The sequence below is a fragment of the Pieris brassicae genome, unplaced genomic scaffold (assembly GCF_905147105.1).
Source record: "Pieris brassicae unplaced genomic scaffold, ilPieBrab1.1, whole genome shotgun sequence".
Lineage (NCBI taxonomy): Eukaryota > Metazoa > Arthropoda > Insecta > Lepidoptera > Pieridae > Pieris > Pieris brassicae.
Window position 1 is genome coordinate 1 of NW_025576206.1, and position 27,808 is coordinate 27,808.

The 27,808-nt window shown below is 39.1% G+C and overlaps 3 long non-coding RNA genes across 7 annotated transcripts; 1 reads left to right on the plus strand and 2 right to left on the minus strand.

Annotated features, from left to right (window-relative positions):
* Positions 1–16,924: 16,924 nt before the first annotated feature.
* Positions 16,925–19,844, minus strand: LOC123719746. Of its 3 annotated transcripts, none has more exons than XR_006755821.1 (6): positions 19,779–19,844; positions 19,392–19,626; positions 19,049–19,187; positions 18,357–18,671; positions 17,690–17,872; positions 16,925–17,179 (listed from the first exon to the last, which is right to left on the minus strand). It is a non-coding gene; the product is annotated as an uncharacterized LOC123719746 (long non-coding RNA). The 3 variants fall into 3 exon arrangements; XR_006755819.1 differs by having other exon boundaries at positions 18,357–18,684; XR_006755820.1 differs by having other exon boundaries at positions 18,357–18,684; positions 19,736–19,844.
* Positions 19,845–19,930: 86 nt separating this feature from the next.
* Positions 19,931–23,142, plus strand: LOC123719745. Of its 3 annotated transcripts, none has more exons than XR_006755816.1 (4): positions 19,931–20,378; positions 20,767–20,903; positions 21,053–21,177; positions 23,038–23,142. It is a non-coding gene; the product is annotated as an uncharacterized LOC123719745 (long non-coding RNA). The 3 variants fall into 3 exon arrangements; XR_006755817.1 differs by having other exon boundaries at positions 21,053–21,151; XR_006755818.1 differs by lacking the exon at positions 21,053–21,177.
* A 400-nt stretch (positions 23,143–23,542) lies between these two features.
* On the minus strand, positions 23,543–24,988 carry LOC123719744. The gene is made up of 3 exons (XR_006755815.1): positions 24,285–24,988; positions 23,830–23,958; positions 23,543–23,602 (listed from the first exon to the last, which is right to left on the minus strand). It is a non-coding gene; the product is annotated as an uncharacterized LOC123719744 (long non-coding RNA).
* Between the last annotated feature and the right edge of the window lie 2,820 nt (positions 24,989–27,808).

Below are 27,808 nucleotides of genomic sequence, written 5' to 3' on the forward strand. Positions count from 1 at the left end.
CTTCTACATACAGTTATTCGTTTCATAACGATTAACTAAATCATGGAGTTACACTCCGAGAGCATAGCCAGACGCAGGCACTCTCTTCTACATACAGTTATTCGTTTCATAACGATTAACTAAATCATGGGAGTTACACTCCGAGAGCATAGCCAGACGCAGGCACTCTCTTCTACATACAGTTAGTTATTCGTTTCATAACGATTAACTAAATCATGGGAGTTACACTCCGAGAGCATAGCCAGACGCAGGCACTCTCTTCAACATACAGTTATTCGTTTCATAACGATTAACTAAATCATGGGAGTTACACTCCGAGAGCATAGCCAGACGCAGGCACTCTCTTCAACATACAGTTATTCGTTTCATAACGATTAACTAAATCATGGGAGTTACACTCCGAGAGCATAGCCAGACGCAGGCACTCTCTTCTACATACAGTTATTCGTTTCATAACGATTAACTAAATCATGGGAGTTACACTCCGAGAGCATAGCCAGACGCAGGCACTCTCTTCAACATACAGTTATTCGTTTCATAACGATTAACTAAATCATGGGAGTTACACTCCGAGAGCATAGCCAGACGCAGGCACTCTCTTCAACATACAGTTATTCGTTTCATAACGATTAACTAAATCATGGGAGTTACACTCCGAAAGTATAGCCAGACGCAGGCACTCTCTTCAACATACAGTTATTCGTTTCATAACGATTAACTAAATCATGGGAGTTACACTCCGAGAGTATAGCCAGACGCAGGCACTCTCTTCTACATACAGTTATTCGTTTCATAACGATTAACTAAATCATGGGAGTTACACTCCGAGAGCATAGCCAGACGCAGGCACTCTCTCAACATACAGTTATTCGTTTCATAACGATTAACTAAATCATGGGAGTTACACTCCGAGAGTATAGCCAGACGCAGGCACTCTCTTCAACATACAGTTATTCGTTTCATAACGATTAACTAAATCATGGGAGTTACACTCCGAGAGCATAGCCAGACGCAGGCACTCTCTTCTACATACAGTTATTCGTTTCATAACGATTAACTAAATCATGGGAGTTACACTCCGAGAGCATAGCCAGACGCAGGCACTCTCTTCTACATACAGTTATTCGTTTCATAACGATTAACTAAATCATGGGAGTTACACTCCGAGAGCATAGCCAGACGCAGGCACTCTCTTCTACATACAGTTATTCGTTTCATAACGATTAACTAAATCATGGGAGTTACACTCCGAGAGCATAGCCAGACGCAGGCACTCTCTTCTACATACAGTTATTCGTTTCATAACGATTAACTAAATCATGGGAGTTACACTCCGAGAGCATAGCCAGACGCAGGCACTCTCTTCTACATACAGTTAGTTATTCGTTTCATAACGATTAACTAAATCATGGGAGTTACACTCCGAGAGCATAGCCAGACGCAGGCACTCTCTTCAACATACAGTTATTCGTTTCATAACGATTAACTAAATCATGGGAGTTACACTCCGAGAGCATAGCCAGACGCAGGCACTCTCTTCAACATACAGTTATTCGTTTCATAACGATTAACTAAATCATGGGAGTTACACTCCGAGAGCATAGCCAGACGCAGGCACTCTCTTCTACATACAGTTATTCGTTTCATAACGATTAACTAAATCATGGGAGTTACACTCCGAGAGCATAGCCAGACGCAGGCACTCTCTTCAACATACAGTTATTCGTTTCATAACGATTAACTAAATCATGGGAGTTACACTCCGAGAGCATAGCCAGACGCAGGCACTCTCTTCAACATACAGTTATTCGTTTCATAACGATTAACTAAATCATGGGAGTTACACTCCGAGAGTATAGCCAGACGCAGGCACTCTCTTCAACATACAGTTATTCGTTTCATAACGATTAACTAAATCATGGGAGTTACACTCCGAGAGCATAGCCAGACGCAGGCACTCTCTTCTACATACAGTTAGTTATTCGTTTCATAACGATTAACTAAATCATGGGAGTTACACTCCGAGAGCATAGCCAGACGCAGGCACTCTCTTCAACATACAGTTATTCGTTTCATAACGATTAACTAAATCATGGGAGTTACACTCCGAGAGCATAGCCAGACGCAGGCACTCTCTTCAACATACAGTTATTCGTTTCATAACGATTAACTAAATCATGGGAGTTACACTCCGAGAGCATAGCCAGACGCAGGCACTCTCTTCTACATACAGTTATTCGTTTCATAACGATTAACTAAATCATGGGAGTTACACTCCGAGAGCATAGCCAGACGCAGGCACTCTCTTCTACATACAGTTATTCGTTTCATAACGATTAACTAAATCATGGGAGTTACACTCCGAGAGCATAGCCAGACGCAGGCACTCTCTTCAACATACAGTTATTCGTTTCATAACGATTAACTAAATCATGGGAGTTACACTCCGAAAGTATAGCCAGACGCAGGCACTCTCTTCAACATACAGTTATTCGTTTCATAACGATTAACTAAATCATGGGAGTTACACTCCGAGAGTATAGCCAGACGCAGGCACTCTCTTCAACATACAGTTATTCGTTTCATAACGATTAACTAAATCATGGGAGTTACACTCCGAGAGCATAGCCAGACGTAGGCACTCTCTTCAACATACAGTTATTCGTTTCATAACGATTAACTAAATCATGGGAGTTACACTCCGAGAGCATAGCCAGACGCAGGCACTCTCTTCAACATACAGTTATTCGTTTCATAACGATTAACTAAATCATGGGAGTTACACTCCGAGAGCATAGCCAGACGCAGGCACTCTCTTCTACATACAGTTATTCGTTTCATAACGATTAACTAAATCATGGGAGTTACACTCCGAGAGCATAGCCAGACGCAGGCACTCTCTTCAACATACAGTTATTCGTTTCATAACGATTAACTAAATCATGGGAGTTACACTCCGAGAGCATAGCCAGACGCAGGCACTCTCTTCAACATACAGTTATTCGTTTCATAACGATTAACTAAATCATGGGAGTTACACTCCGAGAGTATAGCCAGACGCAGGCACTCTCTTCAACATACAGTTATTCGTTTCATAACGATTAACTAAATCATGGGAGTTACACTCCGAGAGCATAGCCAGACGCAGGCACTCTCTTCAACATACAGTTATTCGTTTCATAACGATTAACTAAATCATGGGAGTTACACTCCGAGAGCATAGCCAGACGCAGGCACTCTCTTCAACATACAGTTATTCGTTTCATAACGATTAACTAAATCATGGGAGTTACACTCCGAGAGCATAGCCAGACGCAGGCACTCTCTTCTACATACAGTTATTCGTTTCATAACGATTAACTAAATCATGGGAGTTACACTCCGAGAGCATAGCCAGACGCAGGCACTCTCTTCTACATACAGTTATTCGTTTCATAACGATTAACTAAATCATGGGAGTTACACTCCGAGAGCATAGCCAGACGCAGGCACTCTCTTCTACATACAGTTATTCGTTTCATAACGATTAACTAAATCATGGGAGTTACACTCCGAGAGCATAGCCAGACGCAGGCACTCTCTTCTACATACAGTTAGTTATTCGTTTCATAACGATTAACTAAATCATGGGAGTTACACTCCGAGAGCATAGCCAGACGCAGGCACTCTCTTCAACATACAGTTATTCGTTTCATAACGATTAACTAAATCATGGGAGTTACACTCCGAGAGCATAGCCAGACGCAGGCACTCTCTTCAACATACAGTTATTCGTTTCATAACGATTAACTAAATCATGGGAGTTACACTCCGAGAGCATAGCCAGACGCAGGCACTCTCTTCAACATACAGTTATTCGTTTCATAACGATTAACTAAATCATGGGAGTTACACTCCGAGAGCATAGCCAGACGCAGGCACTCTCTTCTACATACAGTTATTCGTTTCATAACGATTAACTAAATCATGGGAGTTACACTCCGAGAGCATAGCCAGACGCAGGCACTCTCTTCTACATACAGTTATTCGTTTCATAACGATTAACTAAATCATGGGAGTTACACTCCGAGAGTATAGCCAGACGCAGGCACTCTCTTCAACATACAGTTATTCGTTTCATAACGATTAACTAAATCATGGGAGTTACACTCCGAGAGCATAGCCAGACGCAGGCACTCTCTTCTACATACAGTTATTCGTTTCATAACGATTAACTAAATCACGGGAGTTACACTCCGAGAGCATAGCCAGACGCAGGCACTCTCTTCTACATACAGTTATTCGTTTCATAACGATTAACTAAATCATGGGAGTTACACTCCGAGAGCATAGCCAGACGCAGGCACTCTCTTCTACATACAGTTATTCGTTTCATAACGATTAACTAAATCATGGGAGTTACACTCCGAGAGCATAGCCAGACGCAGGCACTCTCTTCAACATACAGTTATTCGTTTCATAACGATTAACTAAATCATGGGAGTTACACTCCGAGAGCATAGCCAGACGCAGGCACTCTCTTCAACATACAGTTATTCGTTTCATAACGATTAACTAAATCATGGGAGTTACACTCCGAGAGTATAGCCAGACGCAGGCACTCTCTTCAACATACAGTTATTCGTTTCATAACGATTAACTAAATCATGGGAGTTACACTCCGAGAGCATAGCCAGACGTAGGCACTCTCTTCAACATACAGTTATTCGTTTCATAACGATTAACTAAATCATGGGAGTTACACTCCGAGAGCATAGCCAGACGCAGGCACTCTCTTCAACATACAGTTATTCGTTTCATAACGATTAACTAAATCATGGGAGTTACACTCCGAGAGCATAGCCAGACGCAGGCACTCTCTTCTACATACAGTTATTCGTTTCATAACGATTAACTAAATCATGGGAGTTACACTCCGAGAGCATAGCCAGACGCAGGCACTCTCTTCAACATACAGTTATTCGTTTCATAACGATTAACTAAATCATGGGAGTTACACTCCGAGAGCATAGCCAGACGCAGGCACTCTCTTCAACATACAGTTATTCGTTTCATAACGATTAACTAAATCATGGGAGTTACACTCCGAGAGTATAGCCAGACGCAGGCACTCTCTTCAACATACAGTTATTCGTTTCATAACGATTAACTAAATCATGGGAGTTACACTCCGAGAGCATAGCCAGACGCAGGCACTCTCTTCAACATACAGTTATTCGTTTCATAACGATTAACTAAATCATGGGAGTTACACTCCGAGAGCATAGCCAGACGCAGGCACTCTCTTCAACATACAGTTATTCGTTTCATAACGATTAACTAAATCATGGGAGTTACACTCCGAGAGCATAGCCAGACGCAGGCACTCTCTTCTACATACAGTTATTCGTTTCATAACGATTAACTAAATCATGGGAGTTACACTCCGAGAGCATAGCCAGACGCAGGCACTCTCTTCTACATACAGTTATTCGTTTCATAACGATTAACTAAATCATGGGAGTTACACTCCGAGAGCATAGCCAGACGCAGGCACTCTCTTCTACATACAGTTATTCGTTTCATAACGATTAACTAAATCATGGGAGTTACACTCCGAGAGCATAGCCAGACGCAGGCACTCTCTTCTACATACAGTTAGTTATTCGTTTCATAACGATTAACTAAATCATGGGAGTTACACTCCGAGAGCATAGCCAGACGCAGGCACTCTCTTCAACATACAGTTATTCGTTTCATAACGATTAACTAAATCATGGGAGTTACACTCCGAGAGCATAGCCAGACGCAGGCACTCTCTTCAACATACAGTTATTCGTTTCATAACGATTAACTAAATCATGGGAGTTACACTCCGAGAGCATAGCCAGACGCAGGCACTCTCTTCAACATACAGTTATTCGTTTCATAACGATTAACTAAATCATGGGAGTTACACTCCGAGAGCATAGCCAGACGCAGGCACTCTCTTCTACATACAGTTATTCGTTTCATAACGATTAACTAAATCATGGGAGTTACACTCCGAGAGCATAGCCAGACGCAGGCACTCTCTTCTACATACAGTTATTCGTTTCATAACGATTAACTAAATCATGGGAGTTACACTCCGAGAGTATAGCCAGACGCAGGCACTCTCTTCAACATACAGTTATTCGTTTCATAACGATTAACTAAATCATGGGAGTTACACTCCGAGAGCATAGCCAGACGCAGGCACTCTCTTCTACATACAGTTATTCGTTTCATAACGATTAACTAAATCACGGGAGTTACACTCCGAGAGCATAGCCAGACGCAGGCACTCTCTTCTACATACAGTTATTCGTTTCATAACGATTAACTAAATCATGGGAGTTACACTCCGAGAGCATAGCCAGACGCAGGCACTCTCTTCTACATACAGTTATTCGTTTCATAACGATTAACTAAATCATGGGAGTTACACTCCGAGAGCATAGCCAGACGCAGGCACTCTCTTCTACATACAGTTATTCGTTTCATAACGATTAACTAAATCATGGGAGTTACACTCCGAGAGCATAGCCAGACGCAGGCACTCTCTTCTACATACAGTTATTCGTTTCATAACGATTAACTAAATCATGGGAGTTACACTCCGAGAGCATAGCCAGACGCAGGCACTCTCTTCTACATACAGTTATTCGTTTCATAACGATTAACTAAATCATGGGAGTTACACTCCGAGAGCATAGCCAGACGCAGGCACTCTCTTCTACATACAGTTATTCGTTTCATAACGATTAACTAAATCATGGGAGTTACACTCCGAGAGCATAGCCAGACGCAGGCACTCTCTTCAACATACAGTTATTCGTTTCATAACGATTAACTAAATCATGGGAGTTACACTCCGAGAGTATAGCCAGACGCAGGCACTCTCTTCAACATACAGTTATTCGTTTCATAACGATTAACTAAATCATGGGAGTTACACTCCGAGAGCATAGCCAGACGCAGGCACTCTCTTCTACATACAGTTATTCGTTTCATAACGATTAACTAAATCATGGGAGTTACACTCCGAGAGCATAGCCAGACGCAGGCACTCTCTTCTACATACAGTTATTCGTTTCATAACGATTAACTAAATCATGGGAGTTACACTCCGAGAGCATAGCCAGACGCAGGCACTCTCTTCTACAAACAGTTATTCGTTTCATAACGATTAACTAAATCATGGGAGTTACACTCCGAGAGCATAGCCAGACGCAGGCACTCTCTTCTACATACAGTTATTCGTTTCATAACGATTAACTAAATCATGGGAGTTACACTCCGAGAGCATAGCCAGACGCAGGCACTCTCTTCTACATACAGTTAGTTATTCGTTTCATAACGATTAACTAAATCATGGGAGTTACACTCCGAGAGCATAGCCAGACGCAGGCACTCTCTTCAACATACAGTTATTCGTTTCATAACGATTAACTAAATCATGGGAGTTACACTCCGAGAGCATAGCCAGACGCAGGCACTCTCTTCAACATACAGTTATTCGTTTCATAACGATTAACTAAATCATGGGAGTTACACTCCGAGAGCATAGCCAGACGCAGGCACTCTCTTCTACATACAGTTATTCGTTTCATAACGATTAACTAAATCATGGGAGTTACACTCCGAGAGCATAGCCAGACGCAGGCACTCTCTTCAACATACAGTTATTCGTTTCATAACGATTAACTAAATCATGGGAGTTACACTCCGAGAGCATAGCCAGACGCAGGCACTATCTTCAACATACAGTTATTCGTTTCATAACGATTAACTAAATCATGGGAGTTACACTCCGAGAGTATAGCCAGACGCAGGCACTCTCTTCAACATACAGTTATTCGTTTCATAACGATTAACTAAATCATGGGAGTTACAATCCGAGAGCATAGCCAGACGTAGGCACTCTCTTCAACATACAGTTATTCGTTTCATAACGATTAACTAAATCATGGGAGTTACACTCCGAGAGCATAGCCAGACGCAGGCACTCTCTTCAACATACAGTTATTCGTTTCATAACGATTAACTAAATCATGGGAGTTACACTCCGAGAGCATAGCCAGACGCAGGCACTCTCTTCTACATACAGTTATTCGTTTCATAACGATTAACTAAATCATGGGAGTTACACTCCGAGAGCATAGCCAGACGCAGGCACTCTCTTCAACATACAGTTATTCGTTTCATAACGATTAACTAAATCATGGGAGTTACACTCCGAGAGCATAGCCAGACGTAGGCACTCTCTTCAACATACAGTTATTCGTTTCATAACGATTAACTAAATCATGGGAGTTACACTCCGAGAGCATAGCCAGACGCAGGCACTCTCTTCAACATACAGTTATTCGTTTCATAACGATTAACTAAATCATGGGAGTTACACTCCGAGAGCATAGCCAGACGCAGGCACTCTCTTCAACATACAGTTATTCGTTTCATAACGATTAACTAAATCATGGGAGTTACACTCCGAGAGCATAGCCAGACGCAGGCACTCTCTTCAACATACAGTTATTCGTTTCATAACGATTAACTAAATCATGGGAGTTACACTCCGAGAGCATAGCCAGACGCAGGCACTCTCTTCTACATACAGTTATTCGTTTCATAACGATTAACTAAATCATGGGAGTTACACTCCGAGAGCATAGCCAGACGCAGGCACTCTCTTCAACATACAGTTATTCGTTTCATAACGATTAACTAAATCATGGGAGTTACACTCCGAGAGCATAGCCAGACGCAGGCAATCTCTTCAACATACAGTTATTCGTTTCATAACGATTAACTAAATCATGGGAGTTACACTCCGAGAGTATAGCCAGACGCAGGCACTCTCTTCAACATACAGTTATTCGTTTCATAACGATTAACTAAATCATGGGAGTTACACTCCGAGAGCATAGCCAGACGCAGGCACTCTCTTCAACATACAGTTATTCGTTTCATAACGATTAACTAAATCATGGGAGTTACACTCCGAGAGCATAGCCAGACGCAGGCACTCTCTTCTACATACAGTTATTCGTTTCATAACGATTAACTAAATCATGGGAGTTACACTCCGAGAGCATAGCCAGACGCAGGCACTCTCTTCAACATACAGTTATTCGTTTCATAACGATTAACTAAATCATGGGAGTTACACTCCGAGAGCATAGCCAGACGCAGGCACTCTCTTCAACATACAGTTATTCGTTTCATAACGATTAACTAAATCATGGGAGTTACACTCCGAGAGCATAGCCAGACGCAGGCACTCTCTTCTACATACAGTTATTCGTTTCATAACGATTAACTAAATCATGGGAGTTACACTCCGAGAGCATAGCCAGACGCAGGCACTCTCTTCTACATACAGTTATTCGTTTCATAACGATTAACTAAATCATGGGAGTTACACTCCGAGAGCATAGCCAGACGCAGGCACTCTCTTCTACATACAGTTATTCGTTTCATAACGATTAACTAAATCATGGGAGTTACACTCCGAGAGCATAGCCAGACGCAGGCACTCTCTTCTACATACAGTTAGTTATTCGTTTCATAACGATTAACTAAATCATGGGAGTTACACTCCGAGAGCATAGCCAGACGCAGGCACTCTCTTCAACATACAGTTATTCGTTTCATAACGATTAACTAAATCATGGGAGTTACACTCCGAGAGCATAGCCAGACGCAGGCACTCTCTTCAACATACAGTTATTCGTTTCATAACGATTAACTAAATCATGGGAGTTACACTCCGAGAGCATAGCCAGACGCAGGCACTCTCTTCTACATACAGTTATTCGTTTCATAACGATTAACTAAATCATGGGAGTTACACTCCGAGAGCATAGCCAGACGCAGGCACTCTCTTCAACATACAGTTATTCGTTTCATAACGATTAACTAAATCATGGGAGTTACACTCCGAGAGCATAGCCAGACGCAGGCACTCTCTTCAACATACAGTTATTCGTTTCATAACGATTAACTAAATCATGGGAGTTACACTCCGAGAGTATAGCCAGACGCAGGCACTCTCTTCAACATACAGTTATTCGTTTCATAACGATTAACTAAATCATGGGAGTTACACTCCGAGAGCATAGCCAGACGCAGGCACTCTCTTCAACATACAGTTATTCGTTTCATAACGATTAACTAAATCATGGGAGTTACACTCCGAGAGCATAGCCAGACGCAGGCACTCTCTTCAACATACAGTTATTCGTTTCATAACGATTAACTAAATCATGGGAGTTACACTCCGAGAGCATAGCCAGACGCAGGCACTCTCTTCTACATACAGTTATTCGTTTCATAACGATTAACTAAATCATGGGAGTTACACTCCGAGAGCATAGCCAGACGCAGGCACTCTCTTCTACATACAGTTATTCGTTTCATAACGATTAACTAAATCATGGGAGTTACACTCCGAGAGCATAGCCAGACGCAGGCACTCTCTTCTACATACAGTTATTCGTTTCATAACGATTAACTAAATCATGGGAGTTACACTCCGAGAGCATAGCCAGACGCAGGCACTCTCTTCTACATACAGTTATTCGTTTCATAACGATTAACTAAATCATGGGAGTTACACTCCGAGAGCATAGCCAGGCGCAGGCACTCTCTTCTACATACAGTTATTCGTTTCATAACGATTAACTAAATCATGGGAGTTACACTCCGAGAGCATAGCCAGACGCAGGCACTCTCTTCTACATACAGTTATTCGTTTCATAACGATTAACTAAATCATGGGAGTTACACTCCGAGAGCATAGCCAGACGCAGGCACTCTCTTCTACATACAGTTATTCGTTTCATAACGATTAACTAAATCATGGGAGTTACACTCCGAGAGCATAGCCAGACGCAGGCACTCTCTTCTACATACAGTTATTCGTTTCATAACGATTAACTAAATCATGGGAGTTACACTCCGAGAGCATAGCCAGACGCAGGCACTCTCTTCAACATACAGTTATTCGTTTCATAACGATTAACTAAATCATGGGAGTTACACTCCGAGAGCATAGCCAGACGCAGGCACTCTCTTCAACATACAGTTATTCGTTTCATAACGATTAACTTAATCATGGGAGTTACACTCCGAGAGCATAGCCAGACGCAGGCACTCTCTTCAACATACAGTTATTCGTTTCATAACGATTAACTAAATCATGGGAGTTACACTCCGAGAGCATAGCCAGACGCAGGCACTCTCTTCAACATACAGTTATTCGTTTCATAACGATTAACTAAATCATGGGAGTTACACTCCGAGAGCATAGCCAGACGCAGGCACTCTCTTCAACATACAGTTATTCGTTTCATAACGATTAACTAAATCATGGGAGTTACACTCCGAGAGCATAGCCAGACGCAGGCACTCTCTTCAACATACAGTTATTCGTTTCATAACGATTAACTAAATCATGGGAGTTACACTCCGAGAGCATAGCCAGACGCAGGCACTCTCTTCAACATACAGTTATTCGTTTCATAACGATTAACTAAATCATGGGAGTTACACTCCGAGAGCATAGCCAGACGCAGGCACTCTCTTCAACATACAGTTATTCGTTTCATAACGATTAACTAAATCATGGGAGTTACACTCCGAGAGCATAGCCAGACGCAGGCACTCTCTTCAACATACAGTTATTCGTTTCATAACGATTAACTAAATCATGGTAGTTACACTCCGAGAGCATAGCCAGACGCAGGCACTCTCTTCTACATACAGTTATTCGTTTCATAACGATTAACTAAATCATGGGAGTTACACTCCGAGAGCATAGCCAGACGCAGGCACTCTCTTCTACATACAGTTATTCGTTTCATAACGATTAACTAAATCATGGGAGTTACACTCCGAGAGCATAGCCAGACGCAGGCACTCTCTTCAACATACAGTTATTCGTTTCATAACGATTAACTAAATCATGGGAGTTACACTCCGAGAGCATAGCCAGACGCAGGCACTCTCTTCTACATACAGTTATTCGTTTCATAACGATTAACTAAATCATGGGAGTTACACTCCGAGAGCATAGCCAGACGCAGGCACTCTCTTCAACATACAGTTATTCGTTTCATAACGATTAACTAAATCATGGGAGTTACACTCCGAGAGCATAGCCAGACGCAGGCACTCTCTTCAACATACAGTTATTCGTTTCATAACGATTAACTAAATCATGGGAGTTACACTCCGAGAGCATAGCCAGACGCAGGCACTCTCTTCAACATACAGTTATTCGTTTCATAACGATTAACTAAATCATGGGAGTTACACTCCGAGAGCATAGCCAGACGCAGGCACTCTCTTCTACATACAGTTATTCGTTTCATAACGATTAACTAAATCATGGGAGTTACACTCCGAGAGCATAGCCAGACGCAGGCACTCTCTTCAACATACAGTTATTCGTTTCATAACGATTAACTAAATCATGGGAGTTACACTCCGAGAGCATAGCCAGACGCAGGCACTCTCTTCAACATACAGTTATTCGTTTCATAACGATTAACTAAATCATGGGAGTTACACTCCGAGAGCATAGCCAGACGCAGGCACTCTCTTCTACATACAGTTATTCGTTTCATAACGATTAACTAAATCATGGGAGTTACACTCCGAGAGCATAGCCAGACGCAGGCACTCTCTTCAACATACAGTTATTCGTTTCATAACGATTAACTAAATCATGGGAGTTACACTCCGAGAGCATAGCCAGACGCAGGCACTCTCTTCAACATACAGTTATTCGTTTCATAACGATTAACTAAATCATGGGAGTTACACTCCGAGAGCATAGCCAGACGCAGGCACTCTCTTCAACATACAGTTATTCGTTTCATAACGATTAACTAAATCATGGGAGTTACACTCCGAGAGCATAGCCAGACGCAGGCACTCTCTTCAACATACAGTTATTCGTTTCATAACGATTAACTAAATCATGGGAGTTACACTCCGAGAGCATAGCCAGACGCAGGCACTCTCTTCAACATACAGTTATTCGTTTCATAACGATTAACTAAATCATGGGAGTTACACTCCGAGAGCATAGCCAGACGCAGGCACTCTCTTCAACATACAGTTATTCGTTTCATAACGATTAACTAAATCATGGGAGTTACACTCCGAGAGCATAGCCAGACGCAGGCACTCTCTTCAACATACAGTTATTCGTTTCATAACGATTAACTAAATCATGGGAGTTACACTCCGAGAGCATAGCCAGACGCAGGCACTCTCTTCTACATACAGTTAGTTATTCGTTTCATAACGATTAACTAAATCATGGGAGTTACACTCCGAGAGCATAGCCAGACGCAGGCACTCTCTTCAACATACAGTTATTCGTTTCATAACGATTAACTAAATCATGGGAGTTACACTCCGAGAGCATAGCCAGACGCAGGCACTCTCTTCAACATACAGTTATTCGTTTCATAACGATTAACTAAATCATGGGAGTTACACTCCGAGAGCATAGCCAGACGCAGGCACTCTCTTCTACATACAGTTATTCGTTTCATAACGATTAACTAAATCATGGGAGTTACACTCCGAGAGCATAGCCAGACGCAGGCACTCTCTTCAACATACAGTTATTCGTTTCAAAACGATTAACTAAATCATGGGAGTTACACTCCGAGAGCATAGCCAGACGCAGGCACTCTCTTCTACATACAGTTATTCGTTTCATAACGATTAACTAAATCATGGGAGTTACACTCCGAGAGCATAGCCAGACGCAGGCACTCTCTTCTACATACAGTTATTCGTTTCATAACGATTAACTAAATCATGGGAGTTACACTCCGAGAGCATAGCCAGACGCAGGCACTCTCTTCAACATACAGTTATTCGTTTCATAACGATTAACTAAATCATGGGAGTTACACTCCGAGAGCATAGCCAGACGCAGGCACTCTCTTCAACATACAGTTATTCGTTTCATAACGATTAACTAAATCATGGGAGTTACACTCCGAGAGCATAGCCAGACGCAGGCACTCTCTTCAACATACAGTTATTCGTTTCATAACGATTAACTAAATCATGGGAGTTACACTCCGAGAGCATAGCCAGACGCAGGCACTCTCTTCAACATACAGTTATTCGTTTCATAACGATTAACTAAATCATGGGAGTTACACTCCGAGAGCATAGCCAGACGCAGGCACTCTCTTCAACATACAGTTATTCGTTTCATAACGATTAACTAAATCATGGGAGTTACACTCCGAGAGCATAGCCAGACGCAGGCACTCTCTTCAACATACAGTTATTCGTTTCATAACGATTAACTAAATCATGGGAGTTACACTCCGAGAGCATAGCCAGACGCAGGCACTCTCTTCAACATACAGTTATTCGTTTCATAACGATTAACTAAATCATGGGAGTTACACTCCGAGAGCATAGCCAGACGCAGGCACTCTCTTCAACATACAGTTATTCGTTTCATAACGATTAACTAAATCATGGGAGTTACACTCCGAGAGCATAGCCAGACGCAGGCACTCTCTTCAACATACAGTTATTCGTTTCATAACGATTAACTAAATCATGGGAGTTACACTCCGAGAGCATAGCCAGACGCAGGCACTCTCTTCAACATACAGTTATTCGTTTCATAACGATTAACTAAATCATGGGAGTTACACTCCGAGAGCATAGCCAGACGCAGGCACTCTCTTCTACATACAGTTAGTTATTCGTTTCATAACGATTAACTAAATCATGGGAGTTACACTCCGAGAGCATAGCCAGACGCAGGCACTCTCTTCAACATACAGTTATTCGTTTCATAACGATTAACTAAATCATGGAAGTTACACTCCGAGAGCATAGCCAGACGCAGGCACTCTCTTCAACATACAGTTATTCGTTTCATAACGATTAACTAAATCATGGGAGTTACACTCCGAGAGCATAGCCAGACGCAGGCACTCTCTTCTACATACAGTTATTCGTTTCATAACGATTAACTAAATCATGGGAGTTACACTCCGAGAGCATAGCCAGACGCAGGCACTCTCTTCAACATACAGTTATTCGTTTCAAAACGATTAACTAAATCATGGGAGTTACACTCCGAGAGCATAGCCAGACGCAGGCACTCTCTTCTACATACAGTTATTCGTTTCATAACGATTAACTAAATCATGGGAGTTACACTCCGAGAGCATAGCCAGACGCAGGCACTCTCTTCTACATACAGTTATTCGTTTCATAACGATTAACTAAATCATGGGAGTTACACTCCGAGAGCATAGCCAGACGCAGGCACTCTCTTCAACATACAGTTATTCGTTTCATAACGATTAACTAAATCATGGGAGTTACACTCCGAGAGCATAGCCAGACGCAGGCACTCTCTTCAACATACAGTTATTCGTTTCATAACGATTAACTAAATCATGGGAGTTACACTCCGAGAGCATAGCCAGACGCAGGCACTCTCTTCAACATACAGTTATTCGTTTCATAACGATTAACTAAATCATGGGAGTTACACTCCGAGAGCATAGCCAGACGCAGGCACTCTCTTCTACATACAGTTATTCGTTTCATAACGATTAACTAAATCATGGGAGTTACACTCCGAGAGCATAGCCAGACGCAGGCACTCTCTTCTACATACAGTTATTCGTTTCATAACGATTAACTAAATCATGGGAGTTACACTCCGAGAGCATAGCCAGACGCAGGCACTCTCTTCTACATACAGTTATTCGTTTCATAACGATTAACTAAATCATGGGAGTTACACTCCGAGAGCATAGCCAGACGCAGGCACTCTCTTCTACATACAGTTATTCGTTTCATAACGATTAACTAAATCATGGGAGTTACACTCCGAGAGCATAGCCAGACGCAGGCACTCTCTTCTACATACAGTTAGTTATTCGTTTCATAACGATTAACTAAATCATGGGAGTTACACTCCGAGAGCATAGCCAGACGCAGGCACTCTCTTCAACATACAGTTATTCGTTTCATAACGATTAACTAAATCATGGGAGTTACACTCCGAGAGCATAGCCAGACGCAGGCACTCTCTTCAACATACAGTTATTCGTTTCATAACGATTAACTAAATCATGGGAGTTACACTCCGAGAGCATAGCCAGACGCAGGCACTCTCTTCTACATACAGTTATTCGTTTCATAACGATTAACTAAATCATGGGAGTTACACTCCGAGAGCATAGCCAGACGCAGGCACTCTCTTCAACATACAGTTATTCGTTTCAAAACGATTAACTAAATCATGGGAGTTACACTCCGAGAGCATAGCCAGACGCAGGCACTCTCTTCTACATACAGTTATTCGTTTCATAACGATTAACTAAATCATGGGAGTTACACTCCGAGAGCATAGCCAGACGCAGGCACTCTCTTCTACATACAGTTATTCGTTTCATAACGATTAACTAAATCATGGGAGTTACACTCCGAGAGCATAGCCAGACGCAGGCACTCTCTTCAACATACAGTTATTCGTTTCATAACGATTAACTAAATCATGGGAGTTACACTCCGAGAGCATAGCCAGACGCAGGCACTCTCTTCTTCATACAGTTATTCGTTTCATAACGATTAACTAAATCATGGGAGTTACACTCCGAGAGCATAGCCAGACGTAGGCACTCTCTTCTACATACAGTTATTCGTTTCATAACGATTAACTTAATCATGGGAGTTACACTCCGAGAGCATAGCCAGACGCAGGCACTCTCTTCTTCATACAGTTATTCGTTTCATAACGATTAACTTAATCATGGGAGTTACACCCCGAGAGCATAGCCAGACGTAGGCGTAGCTGAGTCGGCGATGCCACTTAAATTCCCTGGGAGGTTGGAGGTTCCATCTGGCTGTTACAGGGATATTCAGTTGCGCAGCTAGGTTTAGTGTCTTCGAAGAATAATAATTTCAGCGTATTAAAAACGCTGCTACTAATTGCCTAAGCTAGTTTTTAATTGGACCGACGTGGGGTTTGGATCACATCCACAATTACAGATGTCAAGTATTATTATAATAAGTGTTTATACCTCTTTCCTGTCGGTCGAACCTCCGTTCAGTCGAAAAGCTTGTCCAGCGACAGTTGTTCCAGGGGCGTCTTGTCATCATTCATCTGAAGGTAAAATAAATTATATAATTACTAGCTGCCATAGAATGTGGTTTTAGATTTGAATTTGATTTACACTTCGGTCTAAGTAACACGTGGTTGGCTAACACCAAAAATTAAAAAAGTTCATACTTTAGCCTCAATAACACGTGGTAATCATGATATTGAATTGTAGCTTATATGACACGTTTGTCGGTTTACCATAGCAGTGCCATCTATTGATCACTTACTCAATTCAGTCGAATAATTGTTTTAATTTAAAATCGGTTAAGTAGTTTAGGAGGCCATCGCGGACAAACATCGTGACAGGAGATTTATATATATATTAACATTAATTTTATTTTTCATTTCTATTTTACAATTAAATACGACAAGTTTAACAATATACTAATAACAGTGTTTGTAATTTTAAAATTATTTAATTAAACACGGTTCTATAATTTTTTGAATTTTCTGCCTGTTTGTTTGTTCGGGAACCGTTGCTGAAGTACTTTTCAATAAAATTTTGAAACTTACTTTGGCAAATATTCCAACTGCAACCGAATGGCTTAAAATTTGATCTGCTAGGCGCTCTTTGATTTTCTGTTTGCCATTCTGTACTGGTTGTAAGTGGTGCTGGGTTAAAGCTGGAGCAAACACGGTTGGGATTCTCGCGATCTTTATTATAAAACTCCTCTATGTGGCTCCACTTTACTGTACCTGCAATGGAAGGTTATGATCTTATTCTCAAAACAATTAATGCATTATTTTAACCAATCACAGGTCAAGCGGCAATAAGAAAATAAATATGGTACAGCAGAGGTACATCAATTATTACTTATTTTAATTAGGCAATAATGCAATACTAACAACTACTCGATGCAGGGAAATAATTGCCAAAGCATTTGGACATTAATCGGTCGAGACATGGCCACTAGCGGATAAATAAGTCAATGGATGGTCATGGTTCAATGGATAAATAAGTCATAAAAAAGTTTTAATATCTTTCCGCTGTTCAATTAATTAAATTATTATACCAACCTATGTTTAGTTTTCCGTTTATTTGTATATCTAGTGTAAATTGGAAATACCGTTTAAAAAAAAATTAAATCTTTAAACATGCACTCAAGCAAACAAGCCAATGTAAATTTGTAAAAATTAATATTCAACCACATTTTGTATAATATTCTAAAGAAGTGGTTACCTCCTCGACAAGAGCTGCTGACTTGTCTGCTGTGTCACAATCTCCTGAGAAGTAAAATGCTATTGGCTGTTTCCAGCATTTTCGAACACCGATAACCATGAAAGTTCGACTATGGTTTGCTATCACAGTAGTACGGCCTTAGCATTGAGTTTTACGTTATATGTCAGATTTTTTCTTATTGACATTTCATCAAAAGCCATTTTACATAAATTATCATTGACATCTTGGTCTTTTGTGATTTCTTTTACTGTCTGTATTACTGGGCTGTTGATTCCACATACCATTGGAATTTTGTTCAATAATGCCTTGAGAGAGCTGACAAAATAACCTAGTATTGTCTTTGGTTAACATAGCTTTTACACATTGAAAGAAACCAATTTTTTATACCGGATTAAAACTATTTGTATTATTATAAACTTATAATTATGTATAATAATCCAGTTAAAAAAATATTTTCTTTCAAAATAACCTAATCAATAATATAAAACAAAAGTTTGATTTCTTATAGATGCTCAAGACGTTCACTTTATCATCCAGTGTCCATCTCATTCCAGTTAATTTTCTTATAAAGTTTTTCAGTTGGCTTTGTAATAGTAAAGAAAATGAATTATTTAATGTGCTTTTTAATATTTCATTGCTAGGTTCGTTTGATGTTAGAACACTTAATATAGATCTTTTGGAGTTTTTATCACCTTGAAACTTTTTTCAGAGCCTCACTATTTCAGATAGATTTTTTCTGCATCTCTTAGACAGCGTTTGCTTTTGAGGTGTAAGTTCACTGAACTTTTTCACGTCCAAGTCCTACAAAATACCTTTGCTAGTTGATGGTTCCTGGAAAATATACAAAAATAATTGAATAAAAAATTCGAAAAAGATAACAAATCCAATAAGTGGATGGAGAAAATAGAAAACTTTTAATCATCCATATATCACCTAGATGTGTGTCAGAAATGTACTGCCTACCTCTATGTAAAAAAGCATGACTATAAAAATTTGTCTATTTGACTTAGGTAGAATATGAATGTAAATACTCACTTGGATGTCATAACTTGCTCTATATGGACTACAATGTTTGTTTTTTAATTGGTCTATATCCTCCTCTATTCACTCTTAATCTAACTTGTTAAGTCTTTTCCTATCGCTGCTGGTAAATGAAGATTCATTCAAATGATTTTCACATAGTATCCTATGCTGGGCATTCACTGTTTTTAATGATTCAATGGATGTCCCATCACCATTAGGAAAACAAAATTTAGCCCAAACTTTAACACTAAAAATAAAGTTTTCATTAGACATAGTTAATAGTGAAGCTGTTTTGGATAATCTTTCCAATATGGACCGTCGATTTAAATGCCCATTTTTTTGTAGATAGTACTCACTAAAAGAAAGAGTTTTGCAAAGATTTAGGTTGCGCAAACTTACGGTTCATGAGATACATTTATTAAAACTTTTCACACAAATTGGTAAGTAACAACACGCAATTACAAAATATATTTGACAAATAATTGATGTCAAACGTCAATCACTTAGTGTAGGGTTCCGAAAATTTTCAAAGTATCGATACCACTCTGGTATCGACATTAAACTTTCTAATATGGATCATCGGTTTAAATGCCCATATTTGTTTTGTAGATAGTACAAAAGTTATTGAAAATATCGATACTACTCGGGTATCGATACTTTTTGGTGATCACTAAATTTGTTTTTAAGCCATTCATTTTGTTTAATGGCGTCCAGTCATCGTTTGTCACCCTTGCAGTAGAAATCGTTTTACGTACTCCTATAAACTTACAACGTTTGACTACCATGGCGTCTCCGAAGCCCATTGTTTGAAGAGTTAAGTGAAGTGCAAGTGTTGGACTCAAATTAGCCGCTTGTCACGGCCTCCTCTTCTGCGCCGATCCTTGACGAACCGGTTGCTGGTCCTAGTGGGCTGACTAGTCCTGGCGAGGAATTTGCTGCGATGCCCAGACTTACTAGGTCATCTGGCAGAAGGCTTAATCCTTACTCGGATGAGTTAAAGTAAGTTTTGATTTATGTTATTTCAGGTCAGGTTATAAAATAATAAATCATTAGTAAAAAAAAAAAAAATTGCTTACTGGAATTTTGAAAAAGTTGGATTGCATAAGGTCTGTTGTGGATTTTAAAATGAAATTTATAGCTGAAAATATTTTTTTCATTGTTTGTAACTTTCTGTATTATCTAATTCTGTATTATCGTGTACTTTTTTAATATCAAAAAAGTACCCAAAACCGAATCAGAGCACCCCACTATCCACATGGTCTTGTCTGCCCTACCCCTAGAGTATATATAAAAGCTCCGAAGTAGCCGTCAACCCCCTCCCCGCCCCTCTAAAACCTCAAATATCGACGGTCCATATTGGAAAGATTAACCGATCTACTTACTTCAGAGGCCCATTCTCGGACGGAAGAGGGAACCTATGCAAGGATAAGGAAGAATCTTCTTTTGATGGTATACCGCATTTTGAGTATTTTCCCTACCATGTTTTGGCAAAGTACAACACAAAATCGTCAATATGACTTACCTGTAAGTGAAGTTTTATTATACATTGAGCTTTGAGACTTTAATACTACCCTCAGTTTTCATTTGATTGAAATTGTAACTACACGTGTGTAAATCCAGTTGTAATGTATCCTCGAACGAAGGCGTACATAACCAAAAGCGTCGCGTAACAGGTAACGCACGGCCGCCGCCCTAACGACCACTTGTCGCTGGATGAGACAATGAACTGCTGCAGGTATCGGGAGAAGATCCATCAAAGTCTAATACTCCAGGTGAAGACATACAGTTTGATCTTGCAGTAAGCTTACACTTTACAACTTTTATCTAAGTATTCTAATCAATGCACCCAATTTGAACCCAGAGGAAAAGACCGCAATCTCAAACAGGATTAATATAGGACGCAGGTTTCAAATGCTACAGCTACTTCTTGTTTAGCAGAGGCCACTCACAGTGTTCTTGTCTGCGGAAACAAGAAATATGTACCTATTAAAATTACTTATGGATACGGATTCCAATGTGACACACAATACCAAGACTCAGTCACACGACACAACTTTATTCTATATAGCCTTAAAAGATCTAAAAGAACAACTTCAAGGAACATAGGTATACAAGTACCTATTCAGTAAGCGATTAGTTGACTACAAGCTCGCATCAAAATCAGAAAAGGACAAAGAAGGTCAAAAAGAATTTAATCATAGGCAAAAGGGGAATCCAGGATGAAGGAGCTTGCTCACAGCCTACTATAGGCAGTCGCGTCCAGCGCCGCGCGCGCCACCTCGCGCTCACTGGTAGTTTATCAAAGAATGTTATTCACTTATTACTTGTGATACAACTCTATTATCGTGGATAAAAGGTTATAAAATACCTTTTTCTTGGTCAGCGATGTTCCTAAAAGTAAACTATATTCAGAGACTGAACAAAGCAAATTCGAACAATCTATAAATTACAACAAAAACACTCCCGCACAAGGCGTTAACCGACAGATAACCGTTTGGCACCGTTAGGTGGCTATCTGAGGGCCGCAGGTAAACCCGCGTTCATAAATTGAAGCGAAGCGACCAATGAGAGGGCGGCAGGCAGCAACGCAGCGATCGGACTGACCAATGAGAGGGCAGCAGGCAGCAAGGCAGCGGTCGGACAGCGCGTGCGCACTGGCAAGCGGCGATGACTCACACGGAGCGAGCGAGATGGCACTACAGCACTGATGACTCACACGGAGAGAGCACTGGAGCAGACATCCGCACGGGTCGGCGGTCGGAAGCGAAAGTGGCCCCTGCGCATGTGTCACAACCTCTTTTATAATCACAACTCCCTCCTCCGACTCGACCATCCCACTTCGGGAAAATGGTCGAGTCAATTCGTAACAACTCGTAAACAACCGAACGAGTCAAATGAGTAACTATTGCACATGCGCACTTGTAGCAAGATTCTTAAGAATATGTTTCATAAAAATGTTTAGAATTTAGAATAATTAAATTAATATTAGAAGCTAACACAAGAAATATTAAGTTTATGTCCTCCAGCTACACTGAATGTTTACAAAATATTCAGGACGCTAGAACACTTCTTGAAGCTAAAGGATTTATTGTAAATACTGAAAAGAGTAATGAAATTCTTGTAAATTCTTGGGTATATAATAAAATGTAGAACTTAAATCTGTTAATATGATAATAATAAACAAATTTTTCAAAATCTCGCACAATTAGATGGCTTACGTGCCTACCTCTGCCTGTCCAGCAGCAGAATATGGCTGGTTTTACACGAAGGGTCTAGAGAGTAAATATTTTAACCATCGATAGTTTTACCGGACTTACAATGGTATCGTGCGTCAGACCAACCTATAAATTAAATTAAATCGGTTGACTTTTGTTAAGAAATGTATAGTGATTCAATTCAATTTCCTCATCTTACTAAAATTACTAAAGAACTTTGGCGATGGGGCGAAGGCTTACACGGTTTCCTGGTCAATTTATTTAATGGCTTTCCATCGTTTGCTATCATATTTAAAACGTTAGGAAAAATTATTAACGGCAATGAGTTTGGCATCATATTTGTTTTCCTGTGGACTACTCGAACGTGGTGACCGCTTTTCAGAAGGCTCTTAGTTTCGGGAACCATAATTTTCTAACCTAATGAAACTTATCTCTCATTCCAGCAACCGAGAAGAGTGCCTTTGTCATCAGTGTCATCTATAATATAAAAAATGAATCGCAGAATGTGTAGGTAAGCGCATAACTATACAAAGCCTGAACCAATTGTACCAGTTCTGTTTTTTTAATGTTCGTTGAAGTTGATGGTTTTAACATTTTCATTGGTTTACATTTATAACATTTGTTTATAACATTGGATTACATATTAGTAATATATAAGAGTATAATGAAATAAATTTTATATTATGTTATGTTTTATTTATTTTTCCTAATATTTCATTACATTACATGGTTATGATAAATAATAATTTAATTTTATAGGTAGATTAACGACATAACTTATTAAAATTTTAACTAACTTTCTTCTAAGAAAAATAAGTACTAGTATTTTATATGTACAAAAGGACATTTAAATACAACATGTTTGTTTCTGCTAGAATTAAGAAGAATATATTAATTTTCCAAAATAATAAATAAAGCTTGTTCTTTCAGTTACGTCTTGATTTCCTTCATTAACTTCTTGACTTGAAACTGTATCAAGTGTTGGAACTAAAACTTCTGCCGGTATATCTACAAATTATAATCCTTACAAATATTTTGCATAACAGCTGTGGCAATAACAATAGCTTGAACTTAAGCTAGTAATAAATACAATGTTAAAGCGACATTTCCATACTCCAAATTTTCCGAAAAAGACAAATATTTTAACCTTACATCATGTTTCATTTGGGTCACATATCTTGCAACTTTTTGACATAGTATAATTATTAATACTCTAAATTATACTATATATTTACCTCTCTATAGTATTCCTATTCTTAATGTGTACTTCATCATATCTCTGGTCAGTCAGAGAAATGGTGTTAATGAATAAGGTATATTTGAGTAAGCACTATTAACAACCATCCAGTGATTTCTCAGTAGACCTGTACAATATTAAGCTATAAACAAATATACCTGTTAATTTAGTTGGCACATTTATCAAGTTCTACCTTCTTATCAATAAATTTGAATTAACTTGTAGAACTGAGTTTACAAAAGTTGTTGCATCATGAGCGGCACCAGGCCATGGGGAACAACATTAATATATTTTATTTCTGCATCACACACAGCTTGTACATTTAAAGAGAAATATCCTTTTCAATTACAATATTATTCACCAATTACGTCACCTAAAGAAAATAATGCTGCTTAAAATTATTACAACTTCATACTATAATGTACAATGTTAAATAATATATAAATTACTTACATGATGATTGAATTCGTAAATGTGGCATAACAAAAAACCACAAATAAAATATTTAAATTTTTTTGGTTCAACAGTTTATGTGCATGATAAGTTATATAAGACAAAATTCGATGTTAAGTCATGGAAAGGTATTCTTGTGGGATACGAACCAAACGGTTATAAAGTTTGGAATCCTAAATGCGAAAAATTTATTACTGTCAGAGATGTCATAGTAGATGAGACAAATTACTTCAATCCAGGCCTGCGTTGCGACCTGAAGAGAATATAGTAAATTCTCATGATAATGTTAACATTGACAACATTTCAAAGTCAATAAAGTCTCAAAAAACTGACAGATATAAATCAGATACCTGTAAATCTGATGATTATGAAGTTCCTCAGAAAATTCGCAAAACTAACCATGACATCGTCGAATTTGAACAACCAAATGCACATTCTGATGATCTTTCAGTGGTCGTAAATAATGAGGACACAACCAGTTGTATTGAACCACGTAGGAGTGATAGGCTTAAAGTCGTCCCCCTATTTCTTATAAAGAAATCGATGATAACCTTATGTGTGCTAGTTCAATTTTGTGTAAAATACCAAATTCGTTTCAAGAGATTAAAACACGAGACGATAGAGTTCATTGGGAAGGTGCAATTAAATTCTCTATTTTTAAATAAAACATGGACTTTAGTACCACGGCCAGATAACAAAAATATTATAGATTGCAAATGGATGTTTAATATAAAAAATGATGAATTCGGAAAGCCTTTACGCTATAAAGCTCGACTCGTTGCTAGGGCTTTTAGCCAGGAATATCTCATAGACTATAATGAGACTTTTGCACCTGTTGCAAGAATAGCTAGTTTTAGATTTATTATTGCTTTTGCTAATCAATATAATTTACTTGTACATCACATGGACGTAAAAACTGCATTTCTAAATGGGGTACTACAGGAAGAAATATATATGAAAGTTCCAGAAGGGGTGTCTTGCAAAAATGGTTATGTGTGTAAATTAAATAAAGCATTATATGGGCTAAAGCAAGCCGCTAGATACTGGTTTGAAATTTTTGAACAGTCTCTTAGGCGGGAGGGTTTTCAGAATTCATCAGTAGATAGATGTATTTATATACTAAATAAAGGAGATATACAGAAAAATATATATGTGGTACTTTATGTTGATGATTTGGTAATAGTGAGTGCTAATGTAAATACAATAAACAGTTTTAAAATATATTTAATGAGTAAATTTAAAATGACAGATTTACATGAAATTAAATTATTTCTTGGAATTAAAATAACTCGTTGCGATGATATGATAATGTTAGATCAAAGTGCTTATATTAAAACAGTTTTAAATAAATTTTGCATGCAGGATTGCAACAAAAACCTGCAACTACTCCTATGGATAGTAAACTCAATTATGAAGCACTAAACTCAGAAAAAATTACACTGCTCCATGTCGCAATTTAATTGGTTGTCTAATGTATATAATGCTATGTACTCGACCTGACTTAAGCACTAGCGTTAATATATTAAGTAGGTACACAAATTAAAATAATAAAGAATTGTGGCAATGCCTCAAAAAAGTGCTTAGATATTTAAAAGGCACAACTGATTTTAAATTATGTTATAAAAGGTGTGAATATAATAACATCTTAACTGGGTATGTGGACTCCGATTGGGGAGGTAATGATGTAAAGAGTACAACCGGGTATATATTTAAATTGTTTGAACATTGTTCAATAACCTGGACAACAAAGAAACAATAGTCAGTAGCAGCCTCCTCCACAGCGGCTGAGTATATGGCCTTATATGAAGCCTTTATGGCTTAAATCTTTGGTAAGGAGTATTCATATTGATATATCCACTCCTATTGTAATATATGAAGACAATTAACTGACAGACAGACATTTTTCTAGGGAACAAATAGAGAAAAATGTAATAAAGCTAAAATACATTCCCACAGGTCAACAACCTGCAGATGCGTTAACAAAACCATTACCAGCGGTTACGTTTCATGAAATGAGGAGAAACATGGGTTTACAATTATAATATTTAATGAGTTGGCTATTATTTGTTATTAATTTAATTATTCTGTTATATTCATTGTGTTCTGATAATTATATGTAATGTATATAATGTATCGAATTTAAGATGATGAAATGATCTGATAAGGTTTTTCTGGGTTTTCCCTTATCCGAGCAACAAATGTTGGATCATTATTTTTGTATTTTCCCAGACTCGCTTGGAAGTTATATAGTTCTGTTTAGGCATTTGATTTGTACAAGAATTAATTTTTGAGGGGCATGTTGATTTATTTGAGTAATATTGCAAAAATTAATCATTGTATTGACTTTTTCCTGTCATTTGAATGAGCGATCGAGCCGCCATCTTGTCGAGGCGCCAAATTGTCTTTACCTCACTCTGCTCCAGGTCATTTCTGTTTCATTCCAATGTGTATCGTGGTAGGAAGCAGACATATCACTTCCAAGTTAAACAGTAAATATATTTCTTTATTACGGATACTGTGTGTATAATTATCGTGCCCTAACAAGAATTACAATAGTTCTTAACTGATACCGCCGTTACTGCACACTCGCAATGTTCGCGAGTGTGTTGCAGGCCTTTTAAGAATTTTTAAACTTAAAAATTGTAATTTATAGTAAACTGAAATATTAAAAAGATTATTACTTATTACTGTTTTTCTTGGAACAGGTGGTAAACGAACAGATTGTCCGTGGACAATCTTAATGTCAAGTTCGCGAGTGCGTTGCCGGCCTATTAAGAATTTGTATGACTTATTTGAAGATAAATATTATAAATAGCAAAATATAGATGTACCTACTACTAGCGACATCTTGTACCAGAGTGTCATCAAATGTTGTCTATGAGATTCTTTACTTTTGTATTTAGAAAATAAAGTTCAGTTCTTTTCCGGTACTCGCTCAGTCACGTTGTTTTATTACAGGTTATGGGCCCAGGCCGCTCCTGGCTCATAAAAAGTACTTAGTTCTCGCGACAGTATAATTATTGATTATCAGGACATTATCGATAATAATAATTCGTGGCAGAATAGGACTAAGTGTGTTGAGTTGTGCAGATTTATTGTGTCGCGTCAGGCATCAGTAATGGCGTCCAGTTCGAACTATCACATTAGTGTGCCGAAACTGCAAGGGCGTGAAAATTACAGTGAATGGTGTTTCGCAGCAGAAAATTTCCTTGTCTTAAAGGGAATGGTTGGGTGTATCAAACCTGAGCCCAACGTTGCTCCAGCAGCTGCAGACGATGCGAGAACAAAAGCGAAGTTGATTCTAACAATTGACCCGGCTCTTTATGTTCATATAAAGAATGTAGCAACATCGAAAGAATTGTGGGATAAATTGAAGATGTTATTCGATGACTCGGGATTTACAAGAAAAATAAGTCTTCTGAGGAATTTAATTTCTATTCGATTAGAAAATTGCACTTCGATGACGTCATATGTAACACAAATTGTTGAAGCTGGTCAGAAATTACAAGGTACGGGTTTTGGCA